Consider the following 18,589-nt stretch of genomic DNA (forward strand, 5'->3'; position numbering starts at 1 on the left):
TTAACTGTATAGCCCACAGGCTCAGAACATATTGTTTAAGGATAACCAGCTCCTTCTCTTCCCCACCCTCAACTCCCTCCAGCCCTTGGGAGGGGGCCACAAATCAAGATCACAGTCATTTCAGAGAAAATGTCTAGCATCCCCTACTGACTGGCCTTCTTGAAATTACTAAGCCCAGTGAGCAATGCCTCCAGGGGTTTGACACCAAAGGCTGTGGACCAGCCCCTCCCTCAAAACAAGATCTGGGGAAAAATGACGAAAAGCCTGCAGAAAGGGGGAGAGGTGCATAGAAAGGTACTTTGAAATCAAAGATCCTAACTCAGAGAGATCTAGAGCTGAATAGAATATGAATTGGTCTCCAGCCCAGGAAAGACTTCTTAGAAGAGATCAGAAGAGACTTCTTCGATTCTATACAGAAGAATTTGATTTTAAAGAGCATGTTATTTGTATCAGAAAAAAAGTGTTCTTACAACTTTCAAGAAGCAGTGAAGCTCAAAATACATTGTTATTGAAGATCCCTTTGATTTAAATCATAATCTTTGTGTTGGATTATCAAGAAAAATGACAAATTTTATAATGAAGGCTTTTTATCAATGGTAGAAGAGTGTTTGATATCCCAGTAAAAAGATTCCCTAGTATTAACAGAAGGAGAATTGGCACCAAATGATGGATGTTGCAGAATTTGTGGCAAAATTGGATATTTTATGAAAGATTGTCGCATGCGGAGAAAAGTGAGGCACCGGCATGATCATGAAGAAATTAAAAACCAAAGATGCCCTGAAAACAATGAAAAATGAAACAAAGAAGACAAAGAAATTCAAAACAAGAACACAGAAAGAGAGATGTTGGTAAAAGAGGGAAAGTTACCATGTACACCTCAGAAAATCAAACAAGGAAGAGGGGTACTGGAAATGGGAAGAGACAGAGTTTCCAAGCAATCATTAGAAAAATGGAAGCTACAAGATGACAAAGACTTAAGAGAAAAACGTTGTTTTATTTGTGGAAGAGAAGGACATATTAAAAAAGATTGCCCACAGTATAAAGGAGCTACAGGTGTGTCTAAATTGGATGGTCTTTTGGGGTCTCCTTCCCCAGGCCCCTTGAAACAAATGGGCAAACTCAATCAGGCAATTCATTTACATGAAGAAAAAAAAAAACAAAAATCGAAAATATTTTTGAGTCCCCAGTCAGGGATATGATTTTTCACCTGAGGACTACTTTAGCTGCATTCCAGAAATTTTGGCAGCCTTTCCAATAAAAATGTGACTCAGGGAAAAGTCTCACAGAAGAGGACCCAGCAATACTCATGAGGGAACAGAGCACCATTAACAACATTCACATACACCCTGAAAATGAGGCTATTTTAGCAGCTTGGGTGTACAGGACATGGCAGCATGTATCAGACTTCAACTTAGGAAATGGCAGTTGGTTATTCATGTTTTTTATTTAACGAAATTGCTAATGTTTTTTAAAAAAAATTTAATATTGTCCACCTGCCATAAGCACCTGCTGTCATTAAATTTGAGCAATTTAATTGAAATCCATTTTGCTTTTCTTTGATAACTAGGTTAAAAAATATGTGATTAAGGCCTAGTACATAAAAATAATTCCCATGGTTTTTAATCCTTTCAAAACATACTAAAATTTTGTTGTAGAAATTAGCCCTCCTCCTTCCCCTGCAAATGTATTTTTTTGTTTTGGAAAGGGCAAATGGTATTTATTATTGTTTACTGATTCCTTGTGTAAGAGTGTTTCAGATATGAACTGCCTCTGCTGTATCTGTTGAAAATTTGATAACATGGACAAAAGTAAACTTTTATGGAAAATTTCTAAGGACAACAATTTTTGCTTTAGTTTTGCTTTCCCCCCTTTTCTTTAAATGAGTTGACAATATTTGCTGCACTTTTGTAAAGATGGAGATGTGAAACAAATTGTCCTATTTGATGCTGCTAAGAAAATAATATCTGTAAAACATGTCTGAAGTTCTTTCACTCTGGATTTCTACTGCTCTACAAATTGAAGAGGCCATACCTGTCAATCAAGATCTCAATATCAACTTGGGCTGTTTAGATACCTTTAAAGATATACTCTTTAACTTCACAAGTCACTGAAAAATATGTCTTATTAAATGTCTGAACTATGCTTGCTTCCATTATTTATGATTTTGAAATAAAAATCAAATTTTCAATCTTTAAAAAAAAAGAAGAGATCAAGAAAGGGTTTAAAAAACAATTGGAAAAATTGGGGACAGAAGCACAAGAGAAAATTAATATTTTTTAAGAGAAAATTGTCATCTTGCAACAAAAAAAAACAATAATACAATTAAACAACTACAAAAAAGTAAATAATTCTCTCAAAACCACAATTGGACGAATGGAAAACTTCTTCAAAAATAGAATGGACCATTTTGAAAAGTAGATGCAAAAGGTAAATGAAAATTCCTTACTAAATCAAAAATTGGAATCTGGAACCTAATGACATCATGAGACAACAAGACTATGTTACACTAAATTTTAAAAAAATGAAAAATACAAGAAAATTTATAATTCTCCAGTGGAAAATCAAATGGCCTAGAGAATAGATACAGGAGAGATAACTTAAGAATCATTGGGCTTCTTGAAAACATTGAGGATAAAAATAATCCTGGATTCCATACTTCAGAATATAGTGAAGGAAAACAGTTCTAATATCATGGAACCAGAGTGGAAAATATTACTTGAAAGAATTTCTTGATCCCCTCCTGAAAGGGATCTCAAAATGGAAGCACCAAGGAATACTGTGGTCAAATTCCAAAATTATCAGGTAAAAGAGATAATCCTGCAAGTAGCCAGAAAGAAACAATTTAGATACCAAGGTGCCACAGTAAGGATTACACAGGACCTGACAGAATCAACATTAAGTCATTGGAGGGACTGGAATATGATATGATATGGAATGCAGCCAAGAGTTCTCTATCCAGCAAAATTGAGTCTACCCTTCCAGAGGAAAAGATGGACTTCTACAAAAATTGGAGGCTTCCAACTTTTCCTGATGAAAAGATGAGAACTAAATAGAAAATTGAGACTTCAAATGGGAGACTTGAGATATACATAAAAAAGGGAAAAAAGGAAAAGAAAAGAAAACTGCTGTCCAATACGATGAAACTGGAAATATTCCCACCTGGATGGAATATTCTTATAACTCTTGACAATTGTAACTCTATTAGAGAGAATATACTTAGCCAGAAGTAATGGACATTCATGACTTGTCAATGACTCTGATAGAATGTTTTAATAACAAGAACTTCATTAAAAGGGGGGCCAGAAAACATATGGGGGAATGGAGGAAATTAAATGGGGTAAATTGGATTTCATGAAGAGATACAAAGGATCTATTGCAATAGGGGGAAGAAGGGAGGAGTTGAGAATTGGTTGAATCTTGCTGTCATCAGATTTGGCTCAAAGAAGAATGATTATATACAAGCTTCGTTAATTTAACAGATTTATGTTATCTTTCGAATAGTAAGACAGGGGAAAAGGATACATGGGGAAGAAGAATAGAAAGAAAGAAGGGAAGGAAGAAGGTACAAAAGTAAAGGGGAAGGAAAGGGATCAAGTGTTGGATATAAGTGGGAAAACACACTGAAAAAGAGGTACTCACAAGCAAAATACATGAGAATATGTTTAAGGTGTAAAAAGAGGAAAAAACACAGAGCAGGAAGATAGCATGGAGGGAAATAAAGAGTTATTAATTATAACTTTGAATATTAATGGGATGAACTCTCCCATAAAACATAAACAAATAACAAGTGGATTAAAAAACAGAATTCTACAATATGCTGCTTACAAGAAACTCATTTGAAGCAGAGAGATACATATAGAGTGAATGTAAAAGTTTGGAGCAGAATATATTTTGCTTTTGCTAAAGTGAAAAAGGCAGGGGTAGCAATCCTTATCTCAGATAAAGCAGCTACAAAAATAGATCTCATTTAAAGAGATAAGGAAGAGGGTGGCTAGGTGGAGTAGTGGATAGAGCACTGGCCCTGGAGTCAGGAATACCTGGGTTCAAATCCGGTCTCAGACACTTAATAATTACCTAGCTGTGTGGCCTTGGACAAGCCATTTAACCCAATTGCCTTGCAAAAAAAAAACCCTAAAAAATAAAAAGAGATAAGGAAGGAAACTATATCCTCCTAAAAGATACCATAGACAATGAAGCAATTTCAATACCAAATATGTATGCACCAGGTAGTATAGCATCCAAATTCTTAGAGGAGAAGCTGAATGAGTTTCATGAAGACACCAGCATCAAAACTCTGTTGGTGGGAGACCTCAAACTTCCTCTCAGAGAATTAGATAAATCTAACCATAAAATAAACAAGAACAAAGTTAAGGAGGTAAGTAGAATGTTATAAAACCTAGGTATGCTAGAACTTTCGAGAAAATTGAATGGGGATAGAAAGGAATATACATTTTTCTGCAGAACATGATGGCACTTTCACACAAACTGACCATATAGTAGGGCATTTATAAACCTCATAACCACATTCACCAAAGCATAAATAGTGAATACCTCTTTCTCAGATCATAACGCAATAAAAATCATTTGCAATATTGGGCCATGGAGAGATGGACATAAAACTAATTGGAAACCACATAACCTCATTTTAAAAATTGAGTAGATCAAACAAAAATTATGGATCAAATTAATTATTTCATCCTAGACAAGAACAACAACAATAATGAGACAACATACCAAAACTTATAGGATATAGCCAAGGCAGTTATTAGGGGATATATTATATCTTTAAATGCTTATTTGAATAAAATAGAGAAGGAGGAAATCAATGAACTAAACAGGCAACTAAAAAAATTAGAGAAAGAAAAATTAAAAACCCCCAATTAAATACCAAATTCTGCATTCTAAAAGTCAAAGGAGAAATTAATAAAATCAAAAGCAAGAAAATTAATTGAACTAATAAATAAAAACAAGAGTTGGTTTTAAGGAAAAAAGTCAATAAAATTGATAAACCTCTGGCAAATTTGATTTAAAAAAAAGAAAGAAGGAAACCAAATTGCTAATATCATAAATGAAAAATATGAACTCACCACCAATGAGGAAGAAACTAAAGTAGTCATTCAGAACTATTTTGCCCTTCTGTAGAACAATAAATTTGATAATCTAAGTGAAATGGATGAATTTTACTATAAGTTGCCAATATCAAATGAAGATGAAATTAAATACTGAAATAACATTATCTCAGAAAAACAAATCCAACAAGCCATTATTGAACTCCCTAAGAAAAAAATCTCTAGATTGATTCACAAGTGAATTCTATCTGACATTTAAGGAACAATTTTTTTTTCCAAATCTATATAAACTCTTTGGAAAAATAGGTGAAGATGAAACATTGACAAATTCCTTCTATGACACTACTATGTTACTGATACCGAAAGCAGATAGGGTCAAAATAGAGAAAGAAAATTATAGATCAATATCGCTAATGAATATGGTTGCAAAAATCTTAAATAAAATCTTAGCAAAGTGATTATAGCAAGTTATCATTGGATAATGCATTATGACCAAGAAAGATTTATCCCAAGAATGCAGGGTTGGTTCAATATCAGAAAAACTGTCAGTATAACTAACTATATCAATGATAAACCTAGCAGAAATCATGATTATCTCAAAAGATACTAAAAAAGTCTTTGACAAAACAGCATCCATTCCTACTAAAACACTAGAGAGCATGGGAATTAATGGGATTGTTCCATAGATTGATTAGCAGAATCTATCTGAAACCATCAGCAAACATTATATGCAATGGGGCTAAGCTAAAGCAATTTCCAACAAGATCAGGTGTGAAACAAGGATGTATGTTATCACCACTATTACTCAACATTGTAATAGAAATTTTAGCTTTACAATAAGTAAAGCAAAAGAAATTGAAGAAAATAGAATTGGGAAGGAACTAGCAAAACTCTCACTCTTTGCAGATGACATGATGGTTTACCTAGAGAATCCTAGAAAAATCATCTAAAAACTACAAGAAACAATTAGTATCTTTAGGAAAGCCTTAAGACATAAAAACCCATAGAATCCTCAGCATTTTTATGTATTACTAACAAGATAGAGCAGCAAGAGCTAGAAAGAGAAATACCATTTAAGATATCTTCAGAAAATATAAAATAATTAGGAGTATACCTGCCAAGGGACACTCAGAAAACCTATGAAAACATCTATAAAAACCATTTCACACAAAATTAGATTTAATTACCAGGAAAACATCAACTACTCATGGCTCAGCTGAGCTAACATCATAAAAATGTAAATTTTGCCTCAATTAAACTTCTTATTTAGTGCGTTTCCAATCAAACTTCCAAAAAATTACTTTAAGGAGCTAGAAAAAATTGTGACTAAATTCACATGGAGAAGCAAAAAATCAAGAACATCAAGGGATTTAATGAAAAAAATGTGCAAAAGAAGATGGCTTAAACTTACTAGATCTAAAATTATATTATAAAGCATCAGTCATCAAAACTGTCTGGTACTGGCTAAGAAATAGAATGATAGATCAGTGGAATAGACTAGGGGTAAAAATGACAGCAAGAAATGATTCTTAATAATTTGCTGTTACATTAACCCAAAGAGTCCAGCATCTTGGATAAGAATTCTCTCTTTGTTGGAAAAGTTAGTATGGCAGAAACTTGTACTTGACCAAGATAAGATCAAAATGGGTGCAGGATTTAAAAAAAAAGACAATATTACAAGCAAACTAGAGGAACAAGGAAGAGTTTAACTGTCAGATCTATGGAAAGGGAAGCAATTCACAAGGAAGGAAGATATGGAGAACATCATTAAAAACAAACTAGATAATTTTGATTACATTAAATTAAAAAGCTTTTGCACAGATTAATCCAATCTAACCAAGATCAAAAGCAATATAGTAAATGGGAAACAATTTTCACAACTAGTGTTTCTGAGAAAGGACTCATTTCTAAATATATATAAAGGACTGAGTCAAATTAATAAAGAAACAACCATGCTATTCCCCAACTGACAAATGCTCAAAGGATGTGAAAAGGCAATTTGCCAAACACGAAATCAAAGCTAATCATAGTTCTATGCAAAATCATTCTAAATCAATACTGATTAGAGAAATTCAAATTAAAGCATCCCTGAGGTATGTCCTCACATCTCTCAGACTGGCTGATATGGCCAGAAAGGACAATGATCAATGTTGGAATGGATGAGGGAAATCTGGCACAATAATACCTTGTTGGTGGAACTGTGAACTCATCCAGTCATTTTGGAGAGCAATCAGGAATTATGCCCAGAGGGCAAAAAAAATGTGCATACCTTGGTATTCAGCAATACCACTACTTGGTGTATACTCTGAAGAGCCCGAAAGGGGTAAAAACATCACTTGTACAAAAATATTCATAGCAGCTTTGATTGTAAATCGAGGTGATGTCCATCAATTGGAGAATGGCAGAACACTTTGTGGTAAAGGGACACACACACACACACACACACATATATATATATATACATATAGATAGATAGATAGATAGATAGATAGATAGATAGATAGATAGATAGATAGATAGATTATGGAGCACTATTGTTGTTTTATTGAAAATCAGGAGGTTTAGAATTTCAGGGAATTCTGCACTTGCATGAACTGATGCTGAGCAACATGAGAGTGAGAATCAACCTTAATGGACTTGCTCATTCCATCACTGAAATAAATGATCAGGGACAATTTTAGTGTATCTGTGATTGAAAATACCATCTGTATCCATAAAAAGAACTATGGAGTTTAAACAAGGACCAAAGACTATTAGCTTCAGCTTTTTAAAAAATGGCTTATGTACCACATATTTTTGCTATCTGTACTATTTATTTTATTCCTCAATGATATATTTTTCTCTCAAGAAATTAAATTTTGATCAATGCATAGTATGGAAATAATGTAAAGATTAGTGGCGGGGAGTAGGGAGAGTGGGGGAGAAAAGTGTAAAAATACAAAACCTTACCCACAATGATAGGTAGGAACTACTATTGCATATAATTGGAAAACAAATTAAACATTTATATAATAAAAAGGTAATTATACATTTAATTTTTGTAAATTCAATATAAAATAAGTCTTAAGAGAAAATTATAGCAAAATAATTGAATGGTGCTTCACCATATTAAAATGATTGTATCCTGAATATTAGGTAAGACTTAAGTAAAGCAGGTTATTTATAGAGTGTACACAAGCAAGTTGATATCTTGTCAGTCTCTAAGTTTAAATTTCCTGATGAAAAGCCCGAAATGCAATTTCTTCTTACTTAGGTAAAACTTGACAATTTGGGAGAATACAAAAAAAGGAAGAAAAAGAGAAATAAAAGAGGAAAATAGAATGAAGAAAAGCAAAGTTATGTTATCCAGGACAATATTCCAATGAGCAAATAAATTCTACTCCAAGTACTGATGTCAGGATGTTGACTACAAATTCTTGAAAATGGAATGCACAAATTACAAGTTATATAAGCACTCTCATATTTCACTAATTAGGAAAATTTTAATATGAAATCTGTAATGTGACTGATCTTCAGGACAAACATAATAACTAAATTCTGGGACTTATAGTCAGAAACATGATAAAATATATTTTGTATTTTTTTAAAGAAATAGTTTATTTATATTGTTTTACAATTTTTCCTCTAATCTTGCTTTCCCCCCAACCCCCCAAAAGACAGTCTGTCTGGCTTTACATTATTTCCATGATCTACATTGATCTAAGTTCAATGTGATGATAGAGAAATCATATCCTTAAGGAAGAAAAATAAAGTGTAAGAGATAGCAAAATTACATGATAGGATACATTTTTCCCTTAAATTACAGACAATAGTCTTTGGTCATCATTCAAACTCCACAATTCTTTCTCTGGATACAGATGGTATTCTCCATCACAGATAGCCCTGAATTGTCCCTGATTGTTGCACTGATGGAATCAGCAAGTCCATCCAGTTTGATCAATGTTTTCCGGGTTCTGCTCATCTTACTCATTGTGTATGTACATATTTAGTATTGAAATTACTTTATTTATATATTATTTATTATGGTAATTTTTGGAGGATATATTTTTCTTCCTTATATATTTTAATAATATCTATTTTTGCTGCTGCTTTTTCTGAAATAAGGATTGCTACCCCTGCTTTTTTCCATTTCAGCTGAAGCAAAATATATTTTGCTCCAACTTTTTACCTTTACTCTATATGTATCTCTCTGCTTCAGATGAGTTTCTCGTAAGCAGGATAATGTAGGTTTCTGTTTTTTAATCCACTCTGCTATTCACTTACATTTTAAGGGAGAGTTCATCCCATTTACATTCAAACTTACAATCACTAATTCTTTATTGCCTTCTATGTTTGCTTCCCTGTTTGTATTTTCCCCCTTTCCCCCTATGTCCATATTCCCCCAGTGTTTTGTTTCTGAATTCTGGCACCATCAGTGTGTTTGCCATCCTATATTCAAAGCCCCCCCCTTTACCCCCTTTCCCTTTGCCCCTTTTTACTTCCCTTCCTTCTATTGATTCCCCCTTTCTTCCCCCTCTCCGTTTTTCCCCATTGAACACTTTAAAGGTAAGATAAGTTTCTTAATTTAACTGAGTGTGTGTATGTTAACTTTAAGCCAATCTGATGAGAGTAAGATTCAGGCTGATCTCACTTCCTCTCTTCTTCCCTTCTATTGCAGTAAGTCATTTGTACCTCTTAACATAATGAGATTTATCCCAGTCAGTCCCCTCCATCCTCCCATCTCTTTACTGTCCTTTTTAAGAAGGTATTGTTTTATCATTCTATCTGAGTCACAGAAAGGTCTTGAGTGTCCATCACTTCTGGCTCTTCTCTTTACTAGAATTACAATTATTGGGAATTATTAAAGTCTTTCTCCCAGGTAAGGATATATCTGGTTTAATCTTATTGGATAACAGTTTCTCAAATAAATCATGTGTATCCATGTCTTCTGGCTAATTAAGCTCTCTCTAACAAATTTATGATTCTCAAGAGTTGTTAAAGTCTTTCTTCCAGCTAGGGATATTGCCAGTTTCATCTTATTTGATGTATTTCTTTCCCTTCCCCCCCCATTTTTAAAATTTTACTTTTTTCATTTGTCTCTTGAATCTCCTGTTTAAAGTCCATTTTTTAAGTAAGCTCTGGTCTTTTCACCAGGAAAATTTGGAACTCTCCAATTTCATTAAATGTCCATCTTTTGCCCTGAAAGAGATTCAGTTTTGTGGAATAATGGATTCTTGGTCACATTGCAAGCTCCCTTGTTTTACACAATATTGCATTCCAGGCCCTTATATCCCTTAATGTTGATGCTGCCAGGTCCTATGTAATACTTATTGTATCTCCTTGGTATTTAAATCGTTTCTTTTTGGCTGCTCGCAGGATTTTCTTTTTTTTATCTGATAGTTCTGGAATTTGGCTAAAATATTGATGTTTTCATTTTGGAATTCCTTTCCAGAGGGGATCAATGTATTTTTTCAATTACTATTTTGCCCTCTGGTTCCACCATTTTCCATCACTAAATCCTTTAAAATTAACTCCAGCCATTTTTTTCTCACTCTCTTCAAAGTTTAGGAAGACCAATCATTTTTACGTTATCTTTCCTCATTCTGTTCTCGAGGTCAGTGGTTTTGCTGATGAGGTATTTAACATTTTCTTCTATTTTTTTCAATTTTTTAATTTTTTGGGTTTCCTTTAACCAATTCTGGTGTATCATGAAGTCATTGGTTTCCATAGACTTCATTCCTTTTTTTTAAGGGAAGAATTTACTTCATTTACCTTTTGCAATTCATTTTCCAAATGGTCAATTTTATTCATTCACCTTTTCAATGCCTTTTCCAATTGATCAATTTTATTTGATCATTCAAGATTTTTAGAAAAGTATTTTCTTTCTGCATTTGTCCAATTGTATTTTTCAAGGATTTGCTTTCATGTTTCAAGGTGTTAATTTTCTCTTGTATTTCTCTTCCCAAATTTTCCAATGGACTTTTTTTGCAAGGCAATGGGGTGAAGTGGCTTTTCCAAGGCCTCACAGCTAGGTAATTATTAAGTGTCTGAGACTGGATTTGTACTCAGGTACTCCTGATTCCAGGGCTGGTCCGCTATCTACTTTGCAACCTCTCTGACCCCTCCAATTGACTTTTAAACTCCTTCATGATTTCTTCAAGGAAATATTTCTGTGCTGGAGACCAAATCATATTCTCCTCAGGGGTTCTATGTCTCTCTGACTTAGGATCTTTTTTCCTCTAGGAATTTTTCTATGTCTTCCCCCCCACACACCCCATTTCACTGGCTTTTCTTCATTTTCCTTAGATCTTCTGTTGGGGAGGGCCTGGTTCACAGAGGTTTGGCATTGAGATCTGTAGAGGCTTTACTCACTGAGTGTAATATCTCCAGCTGGCCACTCAGTGGTACTGGAGGCTTTGTTCACTGAGGGCTTCAAGGGTAGTTGAAACCTTTCTTCACTGGATGTAATATCTGCTCACAGCCAGTAGGGGGTGATAGAGACTGGAAGCTACTCTCCAACCCTTCCTATAAGTCCCAGACTGTCAGTCCTATGGCTATGCCTCCACTCTCTGGTTGTTTCTCATAGCTTTTTGCTTCCAACAGTAAATGTGCCAAGTGGTTCCCACAGTGAAAGCCCCCAGGGCTGATCTTAGATTAGTCTGGTCCTTTCCCCGCCCCCACTGGCTGATGAATCCCTGCCCTAGCCACAACCCTGATCCTGAAAGACAGACCTTGAGGTACCTGTTGTTTTCCTAGCTTCTCTTTTTGGGTTTTGTCAGAGGATTTCATTTAAGAGGTTTGTTTTTTGCTTATGAGGGAAGATCAGGAGACCTTAGCAAAGTACCTGTCTTCTATCCGCCATCTTGGGCTGAAGTGCTGTGTGGCTACTTTTATGAATATTTTGAATAGATTCTGAAAAGAAAGTTTTTGTAATTTGGTTTTTAAGGTTATCCGTATCTGTGTGTGTGTTTGTGTGTATATACAAAAATCAAAATATGTGTGTATAAATATTTACGTGTATTAAAAGTATAAATCAAAAGATAAGTTATAAAATCTTTGTGAAAGTGTAGAACCCAGATTTGAAGTGGTTTAGGTTGTGCTCATAATTCAGGTAGATTGAATCTCAGTATTATGAAAGGGAACACAGTGTTGGATTGGGGTGTTCTCAGTGAGTAATCAAACTTTTGGTTTCAGAATAAAGTATGGAAACTGAAAAATCTTTACCTGATATTAATTGGCTTAAATATACACACACATTATACATATATACATACATACATATATATATTTATATATATATATATAATGTATGTAATTTACAATGCAAATTATTTATCTATAGCTCTTTTTTGTGAAAATTTGGGAAAAAACATGAGGCATGGACAACTGAGTTAAATTTCTAGCACCAGTCTATTAGAAATGAAAGTTCTAAAATGCAAATTATTCCTTTTGTTTGGGTTTTGGATTTCATTGGTTAAAAAGACTAATTTAAGATTCATAAACACTGGCAGGTGATAATCTATAGGATGTCATAATTTTTAAGATTTCAAAATGAATTTTCATTTTAGGAAGCAGTTACTAAATTAGATTTGAACTAGAAGAAGGGTTTGAAATAAATATTTGTAGGAAACTTTCTGAAGCTAGCCACAACTTACTAGCAGCAAAGCAGTTTTCTAATTCAACATGTGCTATCAAATTAGAGTTAGTTTGTTTTGAGAGAAAAAAAATAAGTTCCTGAAGGGAAAGAAAGAGGATTACTTAAATTAAGAAATTTATATTATATCAGCTGTTGTTTTATGGAAGTTATCTAAAATTTTGATTTATATTAAATTAAGATATTTTTAAATTTTAAAACATATAAACAAGACCATGGCATTTTGAGTGTCCTAAATATTGTAATATTAAGAAATATGGTAAATAGTTGTAACACCTAGGAATTTTAGGAAAAATAGATATTCTCATAAACAACATTTGGGAATTTAAAATTGTGCAGGTGTCAACACACAGAATGAAACAATTATTAAAGTTAAGTGAAATAAATCCTTTCTGTAGTATTTATGTATTATTGCTTATTATAACTCTAGTATAAATAAAATAATAGCTGTATATAGTTTTAAGTTGTAATTAGTGACATTTTGCATGTGGCCATTGCAACTGAATTTTTTCTGTTAAAGGTATAATAATCAGCTCCCAGTTTTCTCCTCAATTGTAGAAATATGGACCAGTTTCCCCTCCTAAAAGGAACAATCATTACCTGGAACTATTCTGTCATCTATATTTCTTTGCAAAAGGAATTTTAGTCAAGGTTATTTTAGTTGTGGTTTATAAAGTTCTTAAGATTTTTAATTTAAGTACAAAGAAAATCTTGTAATTGTAAAAGGAATTTTTAGGAAACAGCAAATTATAAATTCTCATTGAAAACATTTTGTGTTAAATATTTGTAAAGTTTTGTTTGTACTTCATATGTTTGTTTTACCAAAGAGTTAAGGATATAATATGAGTTAAGGTTGAACATATACAGCAAATCAATCAGTTATATTCAAATGAATTAACCAAGGAGGATTATTATTCTAGTGATATACTCAGTGGTAAAAATATATTAAGCAAATGTTTAAATGACTGTTAAATTTTGTTATAATAATGAAAATTTAAATGGCCTTAAACAAACCCTTACCTTTTGTAACCACAGTTTTAATTTAAAAAAAATCTTTGTTTCTAAGGACCTTTTGGGATTTATGTGTAGTACTTAAAATATTTTGCATAATTTGGTTTTGATAAGTTTACATCTTAAGGATTTGTTTTTTATTTTAAGGCTGAATAAGAACAAGAGAAATTTTATTTTCAAAACTAGTTTAAGATAAGTCTTGTTTGTGATTTTAATTTTCTAACCTGTAAACTAGAACAATAATCTGATGTTAACAACTGTTTCTAATCTACTTTAATTAATGAGGTCAAGGTAGCCCATAATTTTTCACTGTTATATTTGCTATTTTGATTTTGTTTTGAAACTAACTCTGGTAAATATATTAAAAGGAAAAACTTACTTCTCTAAGTCAGGGATTCAGATGTTAACAACATGCCTACCTCCATGCTTCATGAAGATTTTTTTAACATAACTGATACTGTAATAAATGAGACTATGACTTTATCTTTTGGACATCCATGGTGTGAGATTTTATTCTTTTTAGTTGTTTCAGATCTGCATTAATTTAATTTATGATTTCTTATAGAACAATAGTACTTCATAATATTCATATAACATATCTTGTTTAGCCATTTCCCAGGTGATGGGCATTCCCTCAACCACTACTAAAAAAAAAAAAAGTTGCTATAAATACTTTTGAACATGTGAGACATAGCATTTTCTATGATTTCTTTTGAATATAAGCCTAGGATTGGTATTATCAGAACAAAAGGTAAGATCAGTTTTAGCTCTTTGAACATTGTTACAAATTGTTTTCCAAAATGGTCTGATGAGTTCACAACTTGCGTGAGTTTATATGTGAATAGTAAAGGAATTTGGAAGTGTCTTTAACTGGAATCCTCTTATAAGTGATGAGTTTGATTATATGTTGTAGTTGCCTGAAGTTGAGGAAATTATATCTACAACAATTTGGTTATCAGTTATGAAAATATAAGTTGTTTAAAGCCTGAAATAGATGATTTTATTACTCTGTGGGATCAAGGAAGAGGAAGTATCAAAGGCCCCAGCTTCCATCTGGCTTCTAAAATTTCTAAACAATGAACTGAATTTGCTGTAGATCTGCAGGTTTATATATGAAGAGAATAATGATTTCTAATTATTTCTTTTTTACACTAGAAAAAATTTTTATTTGAAAAGAAAGACTAGAAAAGGGGTGGCTAGGTGGCACAATCGATAAAGCACCAGCCCAGCAGTAAAGAGTACCTGGGTTCAAATCTGGACTCAGAGAGTTAATAATTACCTAGCTGTGTGGCCTTGGGAAGGCCACTTAACCCCATTTGCCTTGCAAAAACCAAAAAAAAAAAAAAGACTAGAAAAAAAGTATTTTTTGAGGAATCTGTAAACTTTCAGAACATAAAATAAATGCATGAAGGATCTCTTACTTTACAAAGCTAATGTTAAGAAACTCTCCTTTTTCATTCATGTTCTAAGAAATAAGATTTTAGTGTAGAGATGATATATTAGTGAAGAGCAATAATAATTCATGTGCCAACCTACTTGGAAATCTTGATTTTTCTTATAAGTGCTTTGTTTAATTTACAAATAGAAATCTGTTAATTTCTTAGTAATTCTGATGAAAGTTTAAAATCACTACACGGTACATATATATATATATATATATATATATATATATATATATATATACACACACACACACACATATATATATATACACATATATATATGTAACTGATTTAGTATATAGTGCAATATATACCTTATATTTCTTGTAATCAGAAGATTACAAGAAATATAAGGTATATATTGCACTATATGCTAAATCAGTTACATATATATGCATATATAAAATATATATTTATAATGTATATTTTTATTATATAATATATCAATAAACATATATATATATATATATATATATATAAAATATTGCTACTGATTTGGTCTTTGTCTTCATATCAAGTGTGTTAATCAAAGGGATACTACTGCACCACTGATGCCACTAGCCCTATGGAGTTTGACATGCATATCTACAGGTTGAGAACTCATGAGAAAATTCCACTGAAGGAATAGCCATAAACACAGCTGAGGGCGGTTTCTCTTAACTGGATGTGTCCCATCTGAAAGATCTGTAGTCTGATTCATTGCAATGGACTAGCTATATGAATTTTTCCTGGAATAGAAATCTAAATAAGGGAACATATTCTTTATGTCCCTGCTTGTTCTTTAAAGCAGATTTCACTAATAATGTTTGGTGATCTGTATTGGAAAAAAAAAAAAGCTATAAAAGTATGAGCCTACAATCTTCTAAATTCTAATGACCAGCTAAGCAAGTATTTAGTTTTGGAATCTGTTACTAGCTACATTATTCCTATATTAATTAAGATCCTTTAATGTCTCACCATGCAAAAGGGATAGTTAAGTAAATGATAAAGATTTGTGACATCAGGATATTTTTTTATAACAAATCTGATATGACTAGTTATGTCAGAAGGATGCTCTATGATTTGTTTTAAAATTGCTTTTAAAAGAGATCCATTTTCAGCTAGGATGTTTGATTCCTTTTAAAAATTGGCAAAATATTAAAACTATTTTAATTGTAAATCACTTGCTGACTACCTGCTGCTTTAAAATCACTATCAAATGTATATGTTGGAAAGAGAGCAAGAAGCAAATCTTGTGTTCTTAACATGTGGAAGGCACTTATTTGAGGTGAATTATCTCAACCTCCAGAAGAAATGGGTGAAATCAAGTGTGTTGGTAAAAGCAGCATGAAAGGATCAATTTGACAACTTACAAAAACACACACAGTGGGGAATTCATGTTCTAGAGAAATGCATAAAATTTGAAAAAGAACAGAGATTTAAATCAGCTATGCAAAAAAAAATTAGGAATTTTCAAAGAAATATCATCCCAAAGGAAACTCAAAGGAAGAGGAAGAATACAAGTATGCATAATGCAAAGCTTTCATTTCCACTTTAAATGAAATGAATGATAATAGAGGGCACAATGAAGTTGCTTCAGAGAACATGACCTCACACATTATTGTGGAGATAACATGATATGTTCAGGAACTAAATTGAGAAAGGAAATTACATTTCTATGATGGTTGGAAGGTGCAACAGCATATTGAAATTTGCTGGAAACAACTTGAATCAAATAAATGATGATTTGAGAAATTGCAAAGAAACTGAGAGAGTACAACTGTATTTTGAAGAATTGCATGCTGATATTAACATCACAAACTTGATAAGACATACCTACAAACTGCATTACAGCATCAAATGGCAGTGGAGAGCAAAGCACATTGCTCATCCACTCTTCAGAAGTTCAACCATGAATGTTCAACATTATCATAGTTCCATTCCAAGCATTTTTCAGAAAGTGAAAGATATGGTGGAATGGAGAATCAGAATTGGTGAATCAATGAAAAATTATGCTGAGGTAGATCATCAAGCAATACCAAACTTTGGGCAATGTCTGGATAGAATAGTTAAGACTGATAAATCTATTGATAAGGAAAAATGATTTCAATTGGTAAAAGAAGCTTACAAATCAGGGTTTGAACCTCCTGGAAACAATGAATTTGAGTATTATAGGCAACCAGTGAAGTATACTATATCTGAAACTACTCTTACAAATTTCAGAGGGTGACAGCAATACAGAGCTCAAATTTACTAACATGCCCAAAGGAACACTGAGGCCCTTAATCAAAAAAATAAAATTGTCCCTTTTAAATCCCTCCCATTAGCTCTCTCCTCCTCCCCCTGCCCCCACCTCACCTTCTGCTGTTCCTAACAACTCCCAGGCTCTCAAGTGGCAAAAGAAGCCCCTCTCCCATCACTTCAATGAATTCATGACCTCCAAGTCCAAAATCCATTGCTTCAAGAGTCCAAAGCATGAGGGTGCAGGACCAGAGGGCTTCACCAATCTTCAGCAGAAAAAGGAAGGGAAAAAAACTACTGCAGTTGATAAATCATTTAAAGAAATCCAAAAGGAAATGGATCAAAGAAATGCCATAACAAAAATGAAAGATAAATAAACAAAGAATCCATAAATTGGAGACCAAGAAACTTGGATCACAAATTCATAGAAGTTGAGCAAAATATTGAAAACCTTTTACTAGAGATTCAGAAATTTGAGGCCAGCTCATTGAGGTCAAAGGTAGACTCCCCATCTAGGGTGAACAGATAGGGTGGCAAAGTGGAATATATGAAGCATAGAGTATATGGTTTCAATAATTACGTACAATACTGAGAAGAGCCCAAAATGGCAGTTGCACACAACAATCAGGAAATGAGTTAAAGAAATGAGTTAAAGATGATCGCCACAAACTTTGATGATTAGTTTAATGATCAAGAGACCTTTCTTCCCATGGGAACCTGTAAAGCACTGTGCACATTTTAATGTAAGAATAAAGTAATTATTTTTATAGCTGAAGGCTAAATAACATATATCATAGAGGAGGACAAAGATGATGATTGTACATGAATTCCGGGAAATGAAGAAGAACAAGGTTATATCCCCACTTTATACATTAAAGTCTGTTTGGACAAAAAATGCCAAAGATTCTTAAGAGTGATGTATGGGTGCAAGAGCCTCAAGTGACCTTTCACAGAAGAAGAAACAAACACTTCACTTTTCCATAGGCTACTGAAATGGGTCATGTGCATATACTCTGGTCTGGAGTTAACACTTAAAATCTCAATCTGTAATAATATGCTCATATTACTCATATGCTTGTTCTTTTCCTTACAGCATGCCCTTTGTGGCTCACACTAAAACATAGACCAACCCTTCATTGTGTTGAATGGGCTTCCTTTTCAGGTAGTTAAAATAAAAGAACTGCTCTTTAATTTTCAATTCAATCCAACATTCA

General features: G+C 33.0%; 1 pseudogene; it reads left to right on the forward strand.

Annotated features, from left to right (window-relative positions):
* Positions 1-842: 842 nt before the first annotated feature.
* Positions 843-18,318, forward strand: LOC141499127 (formin-binding protein 1-like; annotated as a pseudogene).
* Positions 18,319-18,589: the final 271 nt, after the last annotated feature.

Source organism: Macrotis lagotis, chromosome X, assembly GCF_037893015.1.
Source record: "Macrotis lagotis isolate mMagLag1 chromosome X, bilby.v1.9.chrom.fasta, whole genome shotgun sequence".
NCBI lineage: Eukaryota > Metazoa > Chordata > Mammalia > Peramelemorphia > Peramelidae > Macrotis > Macrotis lagotis.